The sequence below is a fragment of the Hibiscus syriacus genome, unplaced genomic scaffold (genome assembly GCF_006381635.1).
Source record: "Hibiscus syriacus cultivar Baekdansim isolate YM2019G1 unplaced genomic scaffold, ASM638163v2 tig00111582_pilon, whole genome shotgun sequence".
Classification (NCBI taxonomy): domain Eukaryota; kingdom Viridiplantae; phylum Streptophyta; class Magnoliopsida; order Malvales; family Malvaceae; genus Hibiscus; species Hibiscus syriacus.
In genome coordinates this window covers 1,739,536-1,763,200 of record NW_024063126.1, presented here as the reverse complement: position 1 = coordinate 1,763,200, position 23,665 = coordinate 1,739,536, and the positions used below count along the sequence as shown (strand labels likewise).

Sequence of the window (23,665 nt, the reverse complement as noted above, 5' to 3'; positions counted from 1 at the left end):
TTATCCTTAACTAAGTTCAAACAACTATCCATACCAATCCGTCAGTTAAAACTACCAGAAAGGGTCCGCAGAGTCATATAAATACCTTTCTAGGCGTAAGAGCTATTGTTTCCCAATTTAGCACCCAGTAGATTCCCAATAGGAAAATATTTCGCTCGCAAAAATCGAGAAAGCAAGCAATTTGGATGCGTTGCCAGTCGCCAAACTTGTTTACCAATCAAGGCCATATTAAACGAAGCAAAATCCCGAAGGCCACGTCCCCTATGATGTTTAGGCGAACAAATAGTCTTCCAGGCAATAAGGGACCACCCATAACTGACGGTCGTGCCTGAATACCAGTATCGATGCATATCAGTCGTCATCTCATCAAGAAGGTGTTGAGGTAGTAAATAAAAGAACATAGCATACTGAGACAACGCCTGAGCAACCGATTTTAGGAAAACTTCTCGCCCCCATACGACAGTATTCGTTTCCATCCCGTAATTCAAGCTAACAAATTATCTCTTAAATAACTAAAGGTCTGAGTTTTATTCTTCCATATATGCAAAGGAAGACCTAAATAGTGACCTAAAGTATCCACCGCCCGAATGCCAAACAAATTCGTCATTCGTTGTCGATGATCAACAATCATGGATGGGCTAAAGTAGATAACAGAGTTATCTTGATTCACACTCTATCCCAATGCATTAGCTTAGACAACCAGTATGTCCTTAATATGTCCTGCCTCCATCATGGAATTTTTAAGAAAAATAAGACTGTCATAAGCAAAAAGCAAGTGTGAACTCGAGGTCCATTCTGGCTAGCTCGTATTCCTTTAATTGAACCATTAGCTTGTGCTTTATGAATTAAAGCAGTTAACCCTGAGTAACAACAGAAACAGAAAGGGAGACAAAGGGTTACCCTATCTAAGTCGACGCGTAGAAGAAAACTCACGGGTCATTGATCCATTAACTCTAACCATAAAAGTGACAGATGTTATACCTGTCATTATCAAGGTCAAAAACTCAGGTTGGAACCTCAATCGTAACATCATACTACGAAGGGAACTCCATTCAACCCTATCATATGCTTTTTCAATGTATAGCTTAAAGGTAACCTCTTTCACTACAGCAAAAGTATTCTGTAACGACGTTTTTAGCGGCGTTTTAAGGGAAAACGCTACAAAATTTAAGCATATCGCGGCGTTTACTATCCAAACGCCACAAAATGATACTTTAGCGGCGTTTTTTTAAACAAAAGCCGTAATAGAGTGGTAATTTAGCAGCATTTATAGCTAAAACGCCGTAATAGAGATGTTTATAGTGGCATTTTTTCAACAAACGCCGCAATAGAGTAGTAATTTAGCGGCGTTTTTACACAAACGCCGCAATAGTGTTACTTTAGTGTCGTTTTTAAACAAAAACGCCGCAAAATATTTGGACATTAGTGGCGTTTTTATACAAATGCAGCAATAAATTTAATATTTAGTGGCGTTTTTTAATCAACGCCGCAATATAATATAACTTTAGCAGCGTTTTTAAGAAAACGCCGCTATAGAGGCTTAAGTTAGTGGCATTTTGAAACACAAACGCCGCTCAACATTTGGACAGTAGTGGCGTTTTTTAAGTAAATGCAGTGATAGAGTGAAACTATAGCAGTGTTTGGATTACAAACGCCGCAACTTTCTATAAAACCCCCCAAATTTTGAGACTGAGCCCTAGCCCTATTCTCTTCATCGTATTATTCCCCAATCAGTTGCTCAGTTTCCTCCATCAACCCTCGCATCGGTTCTCCACCATCGGCGATAGTCACAAAGGTAAGAACATCTTCCTCCACCATCGACCTTTTGACTCTTATTTCTTTATTTCTCCGCTTTATTTCTCCTTTGGTTTGATTTCTTCGAAGCATTTCGTTTTGATTCATTTTGATAGCACTAAATTTCTATTCTGATTTTCTGCTTATTTCTTCATTTTGATTCAATGGGCATTGTTCCTTTAATGCATTTGTTAGAACCCATGTCACGAAAAGTTGAATAATTTGATTTAATTGATGCACCGTGCAAACTGGGTCTTTGTATTTTCTACAATTTGTCCATTGTTTAAAATATCTGAATAGATCAAGGCCCCAGTGATTGTGGTTGGTTGAAACTTGATTTATGAGATGAACGTCAGCCCATGAACTTGGAACAAGTCATGGCACCAATCATGCAACAGTTCAGGGAGATCGAAACCTATATAGAATGTTCCGCAGATACTCTAATTCAGGTTTCAATTTTCTTTTGTACGTTTTTTAGGTTTACATCACACTCATTTTGTAGTTTGTACGCATTAGGATTAGCAGTTCACCTTTTAAATGTTGGCTGTCGGCTATAGTGAGAATCAAGACTTAAGCTTCCATCGTTGTTTTGTTATTTGATGTAATATACTTCCTGTTTTATATTTCTTTTGAGCAATTGGTAAATGCTACCTTTATGTTTGTTAAATCCATTTACCATTTTTTGCCTGTTTAGTAGGTAAAGATATTTGAAGGTCAAAATATAAGTGTTACATTTTTATATCTCCAGGTCCCTGATGTATTCTATTATGCTCAAAAGGCAGTTCTGCATCCAACAACTCCACTATTTGATCAAGAGAAACAAACCTTGAAGCCACGATGTATCAGGGCATTGAAACAAATATTTATGCTTTGTGATCATGATATGGACGGAGCCCTTAGTGATGCAGAGTTGAATGAGTTTCAGGTATTCTTTTCTCTTTTGTTGCTTTTTTTTTCTTAACCACAACTACTTCTCTCCTAGAAACTTGGAAGGTTTGACATGTTGCACAATATATAAACATGTTAAATGCTTTAATGGTCCATTACAACCTACTAAGATTATGGGTGTAAAGAGGGTGGTTCAAGAGAGGATAAAAGGAGGAGTCAGTGACCTTGGTCTTACACTTGAAGGGTTCCTATTTATTCATGCTCTTTTTATAGAAAAGGGGCACCTTGAGACAACTTGGGCTGTCTTGAGGAAGTTTGGATATAATGATGAATTAAAGCTTCGGGATGACATACTTCCAGTTCCAACCAAGCATTCCCCTGACCAGGTGACTCTTAGTTTTGATAGTGGACATAACTATTATTTGTTCAAACTGACATTGATGCTATTGTCTTGTTTTTCCTTGTATATATTTGGTTTAAATACCAGAGCACTTGATTAATCATATATATGGTAATATGTTCGGTCCGAGCCTAGAATTAGGTTGGTAATTTTCTCAAGCTATGGACTTTTTGCGTGGGATCTTCCGATTGTATGAGAAATTAACTTTTAGCCTTGTCAATCTACTTCTACTGCTTTCATCTACTGATCATTTTTTTCTCGTATAAGAAATTAACTTTTAGACTTGGCCTCTGCTGTTGTTTACCCATTATCCTATTTGATTTTTAGAATATATTTCTATTAACATATTTGTTGTCCTTAATTCAGCCCATGGACTACAGAGCCTTACATAGAGGTTGCAGAGAGAACGCCTCAAGGAAATTTAACACTTAATTGGTTTTTATCTGAGGGTTGTTGTGCTTACTACTCATTCCTTGATTTCTTACTCTTGTTATAACATGTGATATCATCTTAGTGGCTATCTTGGGCCATTTATTTCTGTTATGAGTTTTGTCCATATCCTAAATTTTCTGCACAGCACAGTGTCTTAAGGATCCTACTCGTGGCACTAGAAGCGTTTATGGATTTCACAAGATTTTTATGCATTTTCTAATTTGCATTTGTAAACCATATGGCAATAAGTATTGAACATCGGGATGCTGTTGATCTGAAGTTCCACTTACTTGTAGTGCATGGTCTTATTAAATGGCTAATATTGCTGGATAGTTTCATAATTTCTTTAATTAAATTCTCTATGGAAGTACTTTACCATTTCACCATGTTTATTGTCAACTAAACATCACTGGCTATACTAATGCTTTATCTACATGTAGAAAAATATGATTGCCTCCCACCTCCGTTAGCATTTTGGGTTTATCTGTTCTCTTCTCTGTGCTCTTTTAGCATGGGACTTCAATTCATGGTTCTGAGATCAGATTTATTTCTTGGGTTTGGTAAAAAATGCAGGTCTTATCTTGTTGGTATTGATTGATATTTTAACAATTTTATTCTAGTCAATCTACTTCTTAACTCTAACTCTCATTATATACGTGGTCTGCAGTGGGCCTGGATGACAAGTCTGGAGCCAGCATTGAGTTTGGCTAATTTGATTTGCATTGGATATGGTGGAGATCCAACTTCAGCCCTTCGTGTCAGTAGGCGACGATTTGTAGATTGTAAGAAGAAACAGACGGAAAAAATGTTTTTCACTGCTTTGTTTTTGGTCTTAAAAAATCCGGGAAGTCCACTTTGTTGAATTCAATTATAGGAAGGTGTTGAATACCAACCACTAATCAGTTTACCGATCTTGCTAGTTCTTTAGCTTCTTTTGTTCATCTACTAAAATTATACTATTTATTTGTCTTCCTATTCTTTATACTATGGTTCATCGATGAGAATGACATTTGTACTGCAGGTCTTTCTCAAGTAACTACACTCCAACAAATGATGTACGTTATGTATCGAATGTTGTTGAACATATTGGGGTGAGTAATAACTGTTGATATGCCATATGACCTGGAATTTTCTTGTAATTCACTTGTTTCCTCTTTCTTTTTTACCACCCTATCTTTTTCCCTGTGAGATCATTGACCATGATGGTGGGGTGTAAAATATTAGTTAAAAAAGACTAGGTTATTAGTTACTACAATGTCCTTGGGAAAATAAATTTATTTTCTTTGGTTTATAAGATTCTTGTGTATTGAAAACGTGGCTGCTCATTTCTGATGAGTTTCAGATTTAATGTGGCAATCTTTGTGATCCTGTTGACATTACAGGGTTCTCAAAAGACCCTTATTTTACAAGAGATACCAGAAGATGGAGTTAATAAATTACTGTCCAACAAGGAGTGTTTGGCTGCCTGTGATGTAGTCGGGTGCACTGTCAAGGATCATTTGTTACTCCCAATAAATATTTTGGATCCAGTTCATCACAGTACAAGTCATCACAGTCTCAATCTTCCCAATTAGAAGTTAGTCGTTTAAAACAAAAGTTGGCTGATATGGATCAACAAATGGCTAACATAAAAGCGGAAAATGAAGCAAGGGAAGCAACGGATGCATAGAGAGAAGAAACATATCAGCAGAGATGTGAAGAATTTGAAAAATGACTCAATGATATGATGTAGATGCTACAAAAAAATCAACCTCAAAATCCACCATCATAGTCTCATTTATGTTATCAGCATTCTGTTAATGTTACTGAACCGTGTTTAACTGAACTTATATTACGTTAATGAAAAATTTTATTTATTATATTAGATTTGTGTTGCTTGTTATTGATATAGAGTTTGATGTTATAGCTGTTATGTTTGTTGGATAATGAAATAGGTTGAAAAAATAGATTTGGGGGTAATCGACAATAATTTTTTAATTGGTTAAATTCTGTGTTATTTAGCGGCGTTTGTATCAAAAAAATGCCGCTATATATAAGACCTATCGCGGTGTTTGTATCCTAAAAACGACGCTATATTCCAGTCCTATCGCGGCGTTTGTACCCTAAAAACGCCGTTAAATACCAGACCTATTGCGCCGTTTTCACAAAAAAATGCCGCGAAATATCAACATTTATTGTGACGTTTGTGATAAAAACGCCGCTAAATATTAACACTAATTGCGGCGTTTTTAAGACAAACGCCGCTAAATATCGATACCTATTGCGGCGTTTGTTAAATAAACGCCTCTATATATCGTTACCTATTGTGGCGTTTTTGGTTAACAAACGCCGTGAACTTTAGCGGCGCTATTTTCAGCGGCACATTTTGCGGCGTTTTTCATAATGCCGCATGTATTTTTTGCAGCACTTAAAAACGCCGCTATAGGTAGAAAAAAACGCCGCAAAAAACCATTTTTGCTGTAGTGTTTATTAGGTCCATTTTTGGACGAATCCATGTAATGTAAAAGCTCATGAGCAACCAAGATGCTATCTAAAATTTACCTACGTGGTAAAAAGGCCGCTTGGTTGTCACTAATACAATATACCATGATTGGTTTTAAATGGTTTACAAGAACCTTCGAAACAATTTTATAAACCACTGTACATAATCTAATATGTCTCATTTGACGCATGTATTTTGGCTTAGCAATTTTAGGAATCAAAACCAAGATCGTCTTATTAACTACCGACATATATAATTGTCCCCAAAGTAGCCACAGACATAGCTAGATTAAATCTGGTCCAACTATATCCCAATGTTTCGGAATAAACTAGCAGGTAACTCATCATATCCAGGAGCCTTGCGAGGATTAATATCCTTAAAAGCATTAAGGACTGTGTTTTATGTCTTTTTACTTAAGTTATTGAATGTCTAAAAATCATTGCTTTAGCATTTTAGCTACATTTAGGACACATGTGCATGTGGTGGATAAGTTTTTGCCAAGGAAAAGTTTATTTGAGTAATATGATGCTGCTGAGGGGAAAGGTTGTTTGTTGGCTGTAATGATGCAGGAAATGACTAAGGAATAATTCATTTGCCGAGACAAATTAATTTGCTAGGGCCCGATGAACATAGGAAGATGACAGTGAGGAACAAGTTTTCTTGCCAAGGTGAGTTTTTTCTTGCAAGTCTGACATAGCAGCTGACGTCACTTGGCTAGCTATCCAATCGACCTCACGTGCAATCATGCCATCATAAAAGAATTTGGGATCACTACCAGCTGTCATGTTATTCATGCAAAGGGGATGAAACCAATGGTATTTAGGGAATTTCAAGGGTACTAAACCCTAGAAATTCTCACTATAAATACCCCATTATATCTCTTTATAAAGGGGATTTAAGAGGAGAATATACCCTCGAGAGAGGCTTCTCCCAGGAGCAGTCATGGTGGTTGTCCAAATGTCACGATCGAGCTCTGTTTTGGGAGTTTTTCTTCCTTTTGTTCTTTATTTTCATATCAATTAAGGGCTTGTACTTAAAGACTAAATTTTGGGATAATATTTACCGCACCATAAACTGTTTTATTTGATGTTGTATGATGCTTTGATAATATTTTATTTTAATGTTAATGAATGATGAAGCTTGTTTATGCTAAAGTGTTGTTTTGTTCATTGTTTTAAATTTTTTACTTGACATTGTAAGAGATTTTGAGAGATTTCTGGTGCCACGGCAAAACATTCCTAGTCTCTGTAAGAGCTTTCAAGAGATTGTCATTTTTATAGGAATTGATACCTAACTTCAAGAGAGTTAGATTTGATCCACGTGAACAAAGGAACTACTCCGAGATGGTGAGGTTTAATCCACCTTAGAGATAAGGAGAGGGTTTCATTTAACTAAAAGGGTGAATGCTTGAGTATGATAGGCTAAAAGTTACAATTTACACTGAGGAGTATTGCCACAACAACAGTTTGGCTGTACTTTACACTGAGTAGTATTGTCGTAGCAAAAGTTCTAGGACCACTCTAGTATAACCTGTCGGGCAGCATAGGCATAGCATACTAAATTATCTTAGACATAGAATAATTTCTCGCCATAGAAAAATTCAACCCAAGTGCTCCGTTAGAAGTATGACTGTGTGAGGTTTTTCAGATTATATTAAACTTAACATTTTTATTTGCTCTGACAATTTTTATTTGTTTACCGTTGCATATCTTTATTGCCTCGACCAAACTTTTCTACACATTTCACTTTATAATTTTTCTCGCCTCAACAATATTTTTCCATCTATTCACATCATTTGGTACTTCTTGCTTTTTCTTTTTAGACAAGAATCTTAGGACTAATTAGTGGCACTTAGTTCTAGTTGTAGCAATCATAAAAAAATCCCCATCAATCCCTGTGGAGACGATAACTCACTTACTACTATATAACTTGCATCGATTGTGTATACTTGGACATATTTGTGTTCCACAACACACACATTTATACGAGATCAAGTTTTTGGCGATGTTTCCGGGGATTGGCAACTGAAGCAATTTTGATAATTTTTTCCATAGTAACTCTTATTTTCTTGTCATATTTTCTTTATTTATTTTAGTTTTACTTGTTTGTTTTCTTATTTCTTTTGTAGATTTTTGACTTTGCATGACCAGGAGATCTACTGACGAACCATTAATACAATTCGACCTTGAGATCGACCAGTTATTCAGATGAAGACAACATGCTCAGCGTGCCATAGGCTGTATGAATCGTCTGTAGTTTCAAGATGATAACCCTATAGAAGATCAGGCAGATCGCGATATCGCGATAAATAATATTCCCCAAAATACTGCAAGATCACGAGCTATACAAGATCACTTAAATCCTATTCTTGATGATCTCAACCTTGGAATCATTGCACCGAAAATACAGACAATCCATTTTGAACTCAAACCGGCGATGTTAAGCATGCTCAATTATATCGGTTAGTTTGAAGGCTTGCCTAATGAAGATGCTAGAGAGCATGTACGTGCATTCCTTGAAGTATGCGACTCGTTTAGGGAACAAGGTGTGCAAGAGGATGTGCTGAAGCTAAAATTATTACCTTACTCTTTGCGTAACCGAGCAAGAGCTTGGTTGAGTGGAGTCCCATTCAGCTCAATGGAATCTTAGGTTAACTTATGCAAAAATTTTCTACCTTGATATAACCCGCTCAATATGAACACCCAGCTCTACAATTACATTTCAAGTTTTCGCCAAGGTGGTAATGAATATATGTATGAGTGATGGGAAAAATATAAAAGTTTACTTTGGAAGTGCACCAACCATAAATTCCACGATTAAAATCAAGTTTTAATGTTTTATAATGGAGTTAACGAACCTACTCACATGATGTTGGATGCCTCAGCGAATGGAAATTTTCTTGACAAATCACCCGAGGAAGCCTTTGATATCCTCGATCAGATAGCTAACAATGACTATCAATTCCTGGCTGCAAGGCTTGGAACCGACAGGAAAATATTTGGGGCGTATGAACTTGACGGTAATGATTTAGTTTATGCCTAACTTTTTTCAATAACTAACATGCTAAAAACTTTGCAATGTTCATGTGAGCTGAAATAAGTCAAGACAGCTAACTCGGTATGCATTCATTGCCATGGCAATCATCATGAGAGTCAATGCCCAGAAAACTAGGAGTCTATCAATTTCGTGGGCAAATTTCATAAAAGCAACAACAACCCTTAATCTAAAACATACAATCCTGGATGGCGATAACATCCAAAGTTTTCTTGGGGTATTCAAGGGAACAACAACAACTATGTAGTCAACATTAATAGGTCGAAGCAAAATGTTTCTGAACCTTCATGTTTTTAGCATCAACAGATGCCCTGGAAAAATAACAATAAAGGTAATGCATATTCCTCAAATTCCAACTCCCTTGGAGTTTCACTGCAGGAATTTAATACCTCGATAAAAGATTTCATGACTTCAACAAAGACATTGATACATGAACATTCATCGACAATCAAGAATCAAATTACTTTGTTACAAAGCCAAGCAAATCTATTATAAAGCCATAGTTCATCATTGAAAGCGTTGGAGAATCAAGTGGGCCAAATTGCCACGAGAGTACATTCTTACCCGTAAGGAAGTCTCCCTAGTGATACTGAGGTCACTAAGCCTCCTGGAAAGGAGTAATGCAGTACACTTACACTTAGAAGTGAAACCTAAATTAATCTCGATAATAAGTTTAGGGGAAATAAGAAAGAAATTTCTCGCCAATTCACTACACAAGAAGAACCAGAAGGTCAAGATGAATATGTTAAACAAGAAGACTTGTTTGAGGAGAAGGAGAAGGACGAGGGGTTAAAAACTCAACCTAATAATGGTGAAAAATTTATTGCCAAGGCAAAAGTTTTACCCCCACCTGCAGTAGATGAAATCAAACCTCCACTTCTTAGCGATTGAAGAAGCATAATGAGAGATCTAGTTCAAAACGTTTGTTTATGTCCTTGATAAGCTGTATATCAACGTTCAACTGCTCAAAGCTATTGATCAATGCCTTCCTATGCTAACTTCTTGAAGGACATTGCCAAGAAAAAGAGAGGTGGAAAGAATAGAAAATGTTGCCATGGTGATAGAATATTGTTTGACATTGAGTAAACATTTGCCAAAGCAAAAGATCATGTATCTTTGTTATACCATGCTCCATCGGTGATAAGTATGTTGGGAGAGCCCTTTGTGACTTGGGGTCAAGCGTAAACCAGATGCATAAGTTCATATTTTTAAACTTAGAATGGGTAATGCTCTACCAACCACAGTGATTTTGTAATTGTCTGGCTGATCACATGTTTGTCCGAGGGCAAAATTGAAGATGTTATAGTGAAAGTGGATAAGTTCGTCTTTCCAATAGATTTCTTTATTTTAAATTATGAGACCGATGAAAATGCACCTATTATTCTTGGGCTTCCTATCTTAGCAACTGGGCGCATCTTAATAAATTGCGAGAAGAGAGGGTTTTCAATGAGTGTGGTTGATCAAAGCATCACTATCAATGTTTATTTATTTCGAGAAAAATAAATATCAGTTACCCTAACATCTTAGGGATTTTAATTTATTTTGAATTAATAACAAATCTTATTTAATTAACTCAAATTAAATAAACATTAAAGACTTATAATATGAATTACAATATTTAATGTTTATTTAAAATCTTATTTAATTATTATGAATTAAATATCAATTAAAAGAGTTGTAATCAAAATTACATTCTTTTAATGTTTACTTACTATATTTGGGATAATTAAAATCATATGTATATCAAATATACATATATTAACTGTATATATATTTTAGTAACATATAACAAATTGTACATCTTTGCTAATTTCAATCCTAGGCTGTGACCCTGTAGGTTCTTGTAACGTTAGTAGTAAATAGTAGAACAATTCTAATATTACATACAATGAGTGACATCTAGCAATATATCATTATCACCTAAGTTACAAGAAATTATGATTCGATATATCATCTTCGTGATTAACTCTTTTATGTATTACATCTTTTTGTCCTTTATATATAGAATAGGCACAAGTCTTGGAATAGTCACACTTGTATAGCCCATCTATTGTTTCTTGATATATAGAGTAGAATATAATTAATGAATAATTTGTGATATCTCATATCAACTTATTTGAGCATGACCATGCATTTCTAGTCTTAATCAAATGTCTTGTGATATGTTTCCTATTATGTAGGAAGGATAAATTCTATCTTAATCATACACACCCCACAACATATACCGAGATATATTCAATATCAGTCTTTATAGTGCAACCAGTTACGAAGCATGTTTAACTGTATCAAAACATACAACAATATATGTTAGCATGACATTGGTCTCAAGTCTGAGGATCATACATATAGTCATCACCATGAGCAATGTTATGACCGTTACATAATAACCCAAGATATATGCTCATGATGGGTCAACCCAATACATTATTCTCTAACAATATAATCATATATCAATTCTGACATCTCTATGTCAATGAAAACTCATTGTCATCAATCAATAAAATGTTACATTATTATTGTCCATGCCCATATAATACTTGACTATGGATCTTTTAATAATGCTATTATAAGGACTTTATTATCTTTCAGTTTATGTTAAAAATAAACATGTAACTGAAAATAATAATGGCAATGCCTTTATTCAATAAAATCGGTAAATAAATGTATTATTACAATCATCATATAATTGATCTTTGGGCATACTCTAACAATCTCCCACTAACACTAAGACCAATTACTCACATATCTAATACCGAGTGACTCAGTGTGACAATCATGCCTCTGCTTTGTAAGAGGCTTCGTCAAGGGATCAACAATGTTGTCATCCATTTGTACTCAACATATTTCCACATCTCCTCAATCTTTGATCTCTCGAATGAGATGAAAGCGCCTAAGAATATATTTGGATCGTTGATGAGATTTGTGTACCTTTGCTTGTGCAATGGCTCCATTATTGTCATAACGGAGTTATACAACATCTAATATGCTAGGAACAACCCCTAATTCTGATATGAACTTCTTGAGCCAAACAACCTCTTTTGATGCTTCACTGGCTGGAATATATCTAGCCTCTGTCGTAGATAAGATATTGTGTCTTACTTCAAACTTTTCCAGCTCACAACACCTTCATTAAGACAAAACCAAAACCCGATTATGATTGTGAAGTTGGCATCAGTATAACCTTTTACACTAAACTCTTCCTCCCCTCCATAGACAATAAATTTATCCTTAGTTCTTCTTAAGTACTTAAGGATATTTTTAACTGTAACCCAGTGATTTTCACCAGGGTTTGCTTGATACCGTCTCATCATGATTAAAGCATACGATACATCTGGTCGAGTACATATCATGGCATACATGATAGAACCAATAGCCAAAGCATATGGAATCTTATTCATCTATTCTATTTCTTGTGGAGTTGAAGGACAAATTTCCTTCGAAAGAAAAATGCCATGTCTCATAGGCAAAAATCCTTTATTGGATTCTTCCGTACTGAACCTTTTCAACTCTTTGTCTATATATGTACTTTGACTCATACCTAGTAGTCATCTTGATCTATCTCTATAGATCTTAACTCCTAAGATATACGCTACCTCAACCAAATCGTTCATAGAAAAACAACTACCTAACCAAGTCTTAACAGACTGTAAAGTAGGTATATCATTTCCTATGATGAGTATGTCGTCTACATACAAGATTAGGAAAGAAACAATGCTCTCAATAGCCTTGTTATAAACACAAGGCTCATCTTCATTTCCGAAAAGCCAAATTCTTTGATCACATCATTGAAACGAAGATTCCATCTTCGAGAAGCTTGCTTTAGACCATAAATAGACCTCTGTAGCTTACAAACCATTCTAGCATTTCCTAGAGCGACAAAGCCTTCTGGTTGTATCATATACACATCCTCTTCAAGTTTTCCATTAAGGAAAGCGGTTTTGACGTCCATTTGCTAGATTTCATAATCAAGGAATGCAACTATTGCGAGCAAGATCCGGATGGACTTAAACATAGCTACAGGGGAGAATGTTTCGTCATAGTCTACACCATGAACTTGTCGAAACACTTTAGCGACTAATCGCCCCTTGTATGTTTGTACATTACCATCCATGTCAGTTTTCTTCTTGAAAACCCATTTACACCCTATAGGTTTGACCCCTTCTGGTGGTTTAACCAAAGTCTACACTTAGTTTAGTGATATGGAATCCATCTCATATCTCATGGCTTCAAGCCATTTCTCAGAGTCTTGGCTAGACACTACTTCATGATAAGTTATATTCTCATCTTGATCCATAAGAAGAATATCTCCATGTATGGTAACGAGAAATCCAAATCTCTCAGGTGTATGGCGTTCTCTTATGGATCTGCACAGTGAATGTGTTTCTAAATCTGTTGAATGTTCCTCAAATACTTGTGAAACATTTTCAACTTTAGGTTCACTGATTTGTTGTTCTTGAACTTCTCCAAGTTCAATATTTCTACCATTCCCTTTATTTGAGAGAAATTCTCTTTCGAGAAAAACTCCTGTCTGAGAAACAAACACTTTGTTCTTGTTAGGGTTGAAGAAATAATATCCCATTGTTTCTTTAGGATATCCAACAAATATACACTTATGAGATTTAGGTTCGAGCTTTGTAGACATCTGATGTTTTACATAAGCTTTATAACCCCAAATCTTCAAAAAAGACATACCAAGACATTTTTCAGTCCATATCTTATATGACGTCTTTTAAACCTATTTAGATGGAACACGATTTAGTGAGAAAGCGGATGTTTCAAGTGCATGTCTCCAAAATGAAGTCGAAAGATCACTATGAATCATCATCGATCAAACCATGTCTAACAATGTTTGATTCCTTCTTTCATAAACTCCATTCTATTGTGGTGTACCAAGTGGTGTAAGTTGTGAAACAATCCCACATTCTTTTAGGAGTTCATAAAACTCTATGCTTAAGTATTCTCCACCTCGATCTAATCAAAGTTCCTTAATACTCTTGCCTAGTTGATTTTGTACTTCATTTTTAAATTCCTTAAACTTTTCAAGGGCTTCAGATTTATGGTGCATAAGATAAATATACCTATACCGACTGAAGTCATCGGTGAAAGTAATGAAGTAATGGGATCCACATCTGGCTTGTGTATTCATCGGTCCACATACATCACTATGTATTAAGCCCAATAAATCACTTACTCGCTCACCTTTACTACTAAAAGGAGCTTTAGTCATTTTTCCTAACAAGCAAGATTCACATACATCATATTGTTCGAAAACAAATGAATCTAAGAATCCATCTTTATGGAGTTTTGATACACGTTTGTCACTGATATGGCCTAAACGACAAAGCCAATGATAAGTTTGATTCGAGTCATTTGTTTTTGATATTTTAGTATTTATATTATAAATGGTGTTTTCTTGATCCAAAATATAGAGACCATTAACTAATTATGTCGAACCATAAAAACATTATCGAGATAAAAAGAACAACAATTATTCTTAATAATAATCTCAAAACCAATCTTGTCCAAACAAGAAATAGAAATGATTTTCTTAGTCAAACTAGGCACAAAATAACAATCCTCTAAATTTAAATCAAGTCTACTAGGCAAAGATAAAACACATGTCCCTATAGTTAATGTAACAACTCTTGCTCCATTTCCCACTCGTAGGTCTACGTCTCCTTTAGTCAGATTCCTTCTTTTTTACAGTCCCTATACACAAGTACAAATATGAGAACCACAACCAGTATCTAATAACCAAGAAGTAGATGTTGAAAAATTAACATCAATAACATAAATACCTGAAACAAACGTCTCGTTTGCTTTTTCCTTCTTGACCTCTTCAAGGTAAACAGGGCAATTTCTCTTCTAATGTCCGGTCTTATCACAATGGAAACATTTTCCTTCCTTGCTAAGTCCCCTATTTGGTTTCATTGCATTTCCCTTTCGGTTTGGCCTTACCATTGCCCTTAGACTTTGTTGTTACCTTTTTCTTTCCCTTTCCTTTGTCCTTGTGGACCATCAGAATGGGCTTAGGTCCAACCTTTTTCATGTTACTTTCAGTAGTTCGTAACATACCAAGTAACTGTGGCAAAGTCTTGTTAATTTATTCATGTTGAAATTAAAGACAAATTAGCTAAAGCTATCTAGCAACGATTGTAGGATAACATCGGTAGCCAATTTATCTTTGAGAGAAAATCCCAACTTTTCCAACGTTTGGATGTAACCCATCATCTTGATGACATGAGCTCCTACATGAGTTCCCTCTGCTATTTTGCATTGAAATAGAGCTTTAGAGGTCTTATATCTCTCTTGATGTACTTTCCCTTCATATATTTCTTTGAGATTTTGAATCATCTCATATGCAACCATGTCCTCTTGTTGCTTCTGAAGCTCAGGAGTCATGGTGGCAAGCATTAGACATCCAACGTCTAACATATCATCCATATGTTTCTTGAATTTGTCAGCTTTTGAAGCATTAGCTGCCGGTCCATCATGAACAGGTTCTTCAATGACATATTCCTTCCTTTCCTGTTTGAGAACAATTCTCAAATTATGAAACCAGTCAAGGAAGTTTATGCCATTAAGCTTCTCCTTCTCAAGGAGTGATCGCAGTGATAAAGTGTTGTTTTCCATTAAATCTACAACAATGGAAATATTAAAGTAAGTAAATTTTCCGAATTAAAAATTTATAAAGAGGTCTTTATTTACAAATTACTCCCACTATTTTATTCAAAATTAAAAAACACTCTCTATTTTAATTTCAAAAAAATTCAATGAAATTATTTTAGCGGGTGAGGATCCATAATACATCAATTTCCTAAATCAGCTTTGGCTTTTCTTTTAGGATAGTGATTATTTAGGTAAGTAACACTTTACTAGTTACATCTCATGTAACTCCTCCTTTTGGTGAACAACTCTTGTTGAAATCATCTCATGACTTATCCAAATACTTAGCCTCTAGGTTTCTAATCCTATTAGAATAACCTAGCTAAGTTATTACCAATATCTTAACTGGTGAATATCACTTGCTTATTATTCACGTTTAACCAAGATAGATTTATGTACCAATGTTTTGGCAAAGCCCACACAATATCAATCGAAGCCTTAACGAGGGTAAATATTGGACAATTAAGTTAACTTAGATTATAAAGAGGGATTTGCGTAAATATCTCATCATTTTTTGTTTTAATATTAGGCCCTTATTGATCTCATCAATATTTATTCTTATTTTAGTAATTGTTGCATTACCCACATAACAAATATAAGCAATAAATAAAATGAAATGGTTATAGCCCAAAAATAATAACTAAGGTGGCCCATCCCAAGCCAATAGGAGAACCAAAACCCTAAAACTTAATAATGCTCTCTAGGTATCTTCTCACCTTTAGCTCAGTCCATTCGTCTGCTCCTTTTGAATCTTCATAGGATTACAATTTAAAACAAATTCGTTTTACATACGAGAGAATAAGATGAGAAGAGAAATACAACTGAAATATAGAAAGGCACGACACACAGGCCGTATTTTAAAATTCAACCATTGTAAATTGAAAAAGGGCTATAACCATTTATGTCAAACACCGTACAAAACAAACATATCATATATATATATACACATGTTGTTACGTCTTTGTTAAAAAACTAATATGGGCCTACAATCTATATTGCTTATGAAGGGTCAAGGTGCAAAGCCCCTTGCGGGGTCTAGGGTTTTTTTTTTGGAAAAACAACACTTCTGTTTCTATAGAAAAACCTCACAATTTGATAACAATTATAACCAGAATTGTATTTTTTGGAATTTCAATCTCGAAGGTTTTTTTTTCTTTGCATCGAAATAACCCTTGTTTCACTGCCAAACTCGATTTGCTATTGCATACCCACCGATCATCATGTCAAAGATTGACATATTAAATCCTTGCAGAAACACACATAATGTAAAAATAGATTAACATATTGACATATTAATTAAAACTTTAATCCGCCATCAATGTCGCACAAAATCACATAATCGTCGAAAACAGTAAAACCAAAACATGCATCTCATACATATCGCATCAACCAAGAATTTAACCCAAATTCGGATCGTAGAAGTGGCTCTGATACCACTACTAGGACCGTCGGCTCACCCAACAGTGCAGCGGAAACTAAAACACGATGGTCTCACCAGTAATCCAAGTGCGCAAAACTGAAATCGAGAGGAAATGATGCGAATACTTATAATGGGTTCCTTTAAAAAAGTAAATACAATAGCGACTAATGGTGATCACGAACGGTTTGAATTGTAAGCATACACGAAAAAACGTCTCGGCCTCTACTTAGTTCACCAGATTGAGAGCAAAATTTTCTTTTCTCAAAATCAGTTTTGAGAAAAACGACTGAAGTAAAAAAACGGCTGCTAGACCTTACCTCACTTAAATATATCAGTTACCCTAACATCTAGGGATTTTAATTTACTTCAAATTATTAAAAAAATCTTACTTAATTAATTCAAATTAAATATACATTAAAGACATATAATTTGAATTACAATCTTTAATGTTTATTTTAAATCTTTTTTAATTATTCAGAATTAAATATCAATTAAAAGAGTTGTAATCAAAATTGCATTCTTTTAATGTTTACTTACTATATTTGGGATAATTAAAATCATATGTATATCAAATATACATATATTAACTCTAGATATATTTTAGTAACATACAACAAATTGTACATCTTTGCTCATTTCAATCCTAGGGTGTGACCTTGTAGGTTATTGTAACGTTAGTAGTAAATATTAGAACAATTCTAATATTACATAAAATGAGTGACATCTAGAAATATATCATTGTCACCTAAGTTACAATAAATTATGGTTCGACATATCATCTTCGTGATTAACTCTTTTATGTATTACATCCTTTAGTCCTTTATATCTAGAATGGGCACAAGTCTTGGAGTAGTCACACTTGTATAACCCATCTATTGTTTCTTGATATCTAGAGTAGACTATAATTAACGAATAATTTGTGATATCTCATATCAACTTATTCGAGCATGGCCATGCATTTCTAGTCTTACTCAATCAAGTGGTCTGTGATATGTTTCCTATTTTGTATGAAGGACAAATTCTATCTTAATCATATACACCCACTACATATATCGAGATATATTCAATAACATACTTTATAGTGCAACCAGTTATGGAGCATGTTTAACTATATCAAAACATACAACAATATATGTTGGGATGACATTGATATCAAGTCTGAGGATGATACATATAGTCATCACCATGAGCAATGTTATGACTATTACATAATAATCCAAGACATATGCTCATGATGGGTCAATTCAATACATTGTTGTCTAACAATATAATCATGTATCAATTATGACATCTTTATGTCAATGACAACTAGTTGTCATCAATCAATAACATGTTAGTCTTAAGTGTATTATCATTATCCATGCCCGTAATAATAATTGACTATGGATCTTTTAATAATGTTATTATATGGACTTTAATATCTTTCAGTTTACGTTAAAAATAGACATATAACTGAAAATAATAGTGGTAATGCCTTTATTCAATAAAATTGGTAAATAAATGTATTATTACAATCATCATATAATTGGTCTTTGGGCATACTCTAACAAGTCTAACCCCTGAGAAAGAGGGTACTTTGTTGAATGTTTTGTAACAGCACAAAAAAGCTCTTAGGTGAGCTATGACAGACTTGAAGGGAATCAACCATACTATATGCATGCACAAGATCCAGCTAGACAAGTTTCGTAGCAATTCTCTTGAACCCCAAAGAAGACTTAATCCTATAATAAAAAAAGTGGTGATGAAGGAAATCATAAAATAGTTCGATGTTGGGGTGATCTATCCCATATTCGATAGCTATTGGGTTAATCTAGTTCAATGCGTACTGAAGAAGGGTGGCATGACTTTAGTAAAGTACAAGAACGATGAACTTTGGATTGCACGAACCGTCACACGATGGTGGATTTGTATGGATTATAGAAAGCTCTACAAGGTGATAAAGAAATACCACTTCCATCTTCATTTCATTGATTAGAAGCTTGATCGGTTAGTAGACAATTTCCTCGATGGATATTCTGGGTATAGTCAGATCGCCTTAGCACCTGAAGATAAGGAGAAGACCATCTTCACCTGCCCATATGGCACCTATGCCTTTCGGAGAATTTCGTTGGACTATGTAATGCCCTGCCAACTTTTCATAGGTGCATGGTAGCCATTTTCAAATATGGTGGAGGACTTCTTGGAAATATTTATGGATGATTTTTCCATCTCGGGCAACGACTTTGACCGATACCTAGTCAATGTATATAAAGTGCTAAAAAGATGTGAGGAGTCCAACTTTGTGCTTAATTGGGAGAAAATTCACTTTATAGTGACAGAAAGAATTGTTTTGGGATAAAAAATTTCTCGCCAAGACATCATGGTTGATAAAGCCAAGGTGGAAGTAATTGAGAATCTGCCTCCACCCACAACTGTTAAGGGCATCAGGAGTTTCCTAGGGCATGCAGGTATTTCACCAAGGATTTTTTGAAGATTTCAAAGCCTTTTTGTTTGTTGCTTCAACAAAATAAACCGTTATGTTCAATGACGACTGCCTCAACACCTTCACTGATTTGAAGAAAAAACTTATTTCAACACCAATTGTTGTTCCACCTGATTTGAACGCCCCGTTTGAGTTGATGTACAATTCAAGTGACTACACTGTAAGGGTAGTGGTTGGGTAAAGAAAAGGTAAAATGTTTCATGAAATCTATTATGCTAGCCGTACCCTTAATGATTCACAACTTAATTATACCACCACTAAAAAAGAATTGCTTGCGATAATATTCGCTTTAGATAAGTTTAGAGCATACCTTATAGGAACTAAGGTCATTGTACATATTGGTCATTCTGCCATTAAGTACCTAGTAAATAAAAATGATGCAAAGCCTAGGCTTATGAGAATGATACTCTTGTTGCAAGAATTCAATTTATAGGTGAAAGATAAGAATGGTACTGAAAACCATGTAGCATATCACTTGTCTAGGATAGATAACAAAAACATTTTCCATGACATGAAGGACATTCAGGAGGACTTTCCTGACGAGAAAATTTTATTTGTTGTGACAATGTCGTGGTACACTAACATAGTTAACTTTCTTGTTAGTGGTATTATGCCTCCATATTTATCTAGTCAGGGTCGAAAAAAGTTCAGACATGATGTACGCCACTATTTTTGAGGTGAACCATTTTTATTCAAACAATGTGGTGACTAAATAATCTTGAGATGTGTCCCGGATTAAGAACACAATGAGATCCTATTTCATTTCCATATATCCCCGTGTGGAGGGAACTTTGTTGGGATGAGAACTACTATAAAGTTCCTCCCATCTAGCTTCTACTAGCCCACCTTATTCAAGGATGCGCACGACTTTTATAAGTCATGTGATTGTTGCGAACGCATTGGGAATATATCGAAGAGAAATGAGATGTCATGGCATAATATTTTGGATGTTGAACTCTTAGATGTATTGGGAATTGATTTATAGGACCCTTTCCATCATCTTTTAGTGATCAGTATATACTTTTGGTTGTAGACTATGTATCCAAATAGGTCGAGGTCATGGAAACAACTTGAAACGACTACAATATCGTGTTGAAGTTCTTGAATAAAAATATATTCACATGTTTCGGAATACCTCGAGCAATTATCAGTAATGAAGGTACTCACTTTGACAATAAATTAATTGCCAAGGCACTGCAGAGGTACAGGGTGCTCCATAAATTTGCCACGACATACAATCCCCAAAATCTTGGCAGTCTAAGGTCTCCAACCATGAGATCAAGTTGATCCTTGAGAAGGTGGTCAACCTAAAACGGAAAGATTGGTTGCCAAAGCTCGATGAGGCACTGCCGGCATATTTCACGACATTTAAAAACCACTATGTATTTCTCCATTCAAGTTAGTCTATGGAAAGACATGTCACATGCACGTGGAACTAGAATACAAGGCATTCTAGGCCATCAAGAAACTTAATATGGATGCACAACTTGCTGGAGAAAGGAGATTGTTGGAACTAAACGAGATGTATTAATTTAGAGCTCAGGCATATGAGAATGCCCATCTTTCCAAAGAAAAGTCGAAGAACTGGCATGAAAGAAATATTTTTCCTCGACAATGTTTTATAGGACAACAAGTACTGCTCTATAATTCAAGGCTCAAGTTGTTCCCAAGCAATTTAAAATCACAAACATGGATGATGGGACTACTTTTAAGGTGAATGGTCAAAGACTAAAGGTGAACAATGGTGAACCAATTCTGCATGATAAATTGGTGTCATTACTCCACGATGCCCAAGAGTTTTCTCTTCCTACCTGAACTAATTTTGTTGCCTAAGCAATATAATTTGCCTTTGGTACATAAATAATTTTTCTTAATCATATTATGCACAAGTGTTTTATTTTTATTATTTTTTAATATCATCTCTTTTAGTTTTTTTACACGTTGCAGTGTAGGGGTAAAACTCATTCATGAAGGGGCACAAAACCATAATAAAACATTTGGGCGAAATTTTTTTGAGGGGAAAATCCTTTCCTTTAATTATTTTTTTCCTTTATATCCCATTTATATCTTTCGCATTAATTACCCTATCTTCTTTTTTTCACTTTTTACTTATTTACCCCCATAAAATCACCCATCACCTACACTTTTCTCCAAAAGCCGTCTACTTTACTCTTCTCTTTCATCGTTTCTCTTTCACTCACTTTCTTCTTCTTCATTTATTATGCCTTTGGTTTTTCATCTTTCCCCACAAACCTCCTTTGCTTCCCTCCAATATCCTTGTTCTCTTTATTACTCTTGTCATGGCTCGATCCAAATCAACCTGGTGCTTCCACATCCTCCGCCACAACAACAAGTTTCTAGCGCTTCCAAAGTGTTGAGACTGAGAATAAATTTAAGGCGTTACAAAAATGCCAAGTCTACTTGTAAGACCATTTGGTATTCCCTAAGGCCGACGAGGAACCCTTCAAATCGGAGGTGATGGACATCATCTGAAAACACAACTGGGAGAAATTTGCTCGGGACCCAAAGACGGTGGCACTGATCCGAGAATTTTATGTGCATCTGGGAAATCTTTCCCAGCACTCTGTTTATGTTCAAGAGAAGTTCATCTGATTCACTCACTCTGCCATAAACCGTTTTTTTAAACTTGGTAAAGTTAAGAACCACCATAAAACAATCCTTACCGAAGCCGACTCTGAAACTTATGATGGTGTGTTGGAAGACCTATGTTTTGGCTGGGCAAAATTTAAAAGAAACTCCCCTAACTGGAAGAGTGTAGATTGACACGCTCTTAAGCCGGTCACAAAGATGTGGAATCACTTTTTAAAGGGCAAGCTGATGCCCACGTCTCATGACACCACTTTTTTGTTACAACAACTTATACTGCTCCATTCCATCATTTATGAATAATCAATTAATTTGGGCAAGATTATATTCAAATCGATCTATGAGTGCGCCAAACGGGCGAGAGGTAACTTACTTTTTCCTAATCTAATCATGACTCTTTGCAGGAAGAAAAAGGTACCAGATGAGCCTTTGGAAGAGTTTATCAAATCCAAGGAGGGCATTACCAAAAAGAAGGTGCATGACCTAATGAGTTTTGATGATAATGCTCCAGGTGAAGGATTAGAATGAGGTGCCAAATTTATAGCCGCAACGAGAATGACAGCTGTGGTCACTAACACTTAGGAGACAAGGAAATAACTATAATGATTGGAAGGTCAAATGCATATCTTCTTCAGTTATGTCAAGGCCAGAGATACACAAATGAATGCTTTCTTTATGGAACTGCTACCAGTTACCACTGAAGAGCTACCACCTTTTCCTAAGGAACTATAATCAGTACCCACAGGCGCAGCACATTTTTTGCCTCGATACCAAACGTTCAACCTGATTCCCCAATTGATGTCATCCCCTTACCACACAGGCCTCTCCAATCCATGAAGAAGGCCAGAGCCAAACAGATGAGTACATAAGATCGTCCTCATCCTCTTCCGAACACACTCAGGAAATTTCTTCAAATTTTTTTGAAGTCGAAGACTTTAACCTGAAAACAATTTTTGTTCAACCCGTTGATGAACAACTGTCCACTGATGAAGCCCCAGAACAGCCCCCAGATTTGATCAATGAATCGGTTGTTAAAATAGCAGCTAACCAGGCCTTAGACGTACTTGTTGAGACCTCTCCAATCGAGGTGATACCCCCACTAGACAGTCCCTCCAGGACCCGGTGTCACGTCAATCGCTTTGCATGTCGTATTGCTATTCCATCTTCTCTCAAAAGATGCCAAACACAAGCATTTTGCATCACATTTTAGAGTAATTACTTTACTTTTTCATGCATTGAGGATAATGCATCCCTCGAGTTTGGGGGAGGAGTTGTGATTCACACATAGTTGCTTGCATTGATAATGAATGGTAGAAATAAATTTTTGTCATGGTATGAGTAATGAGGATAGTTGTTTAGTATAAATTGAAGATGCCCGATGATAAATTTAAACTTTTATTACTTAGGCCAAAATTATTTTACATGACTGCAGAAGGATAA

General features: G+C 35.4%; 1 pseudogene; it reads left to right on the top strand.

The window, feature by feature from the left end:
- Positions 1 to 1,609: 1,609 nt before the first annotated feature.
- On the top strand, positions 1,610 to 23,435 carry LOC120165220 (annotated as a pseudogene).
- Positions 23,436 to 23,665: the final 230 nt, after the last annotated feature.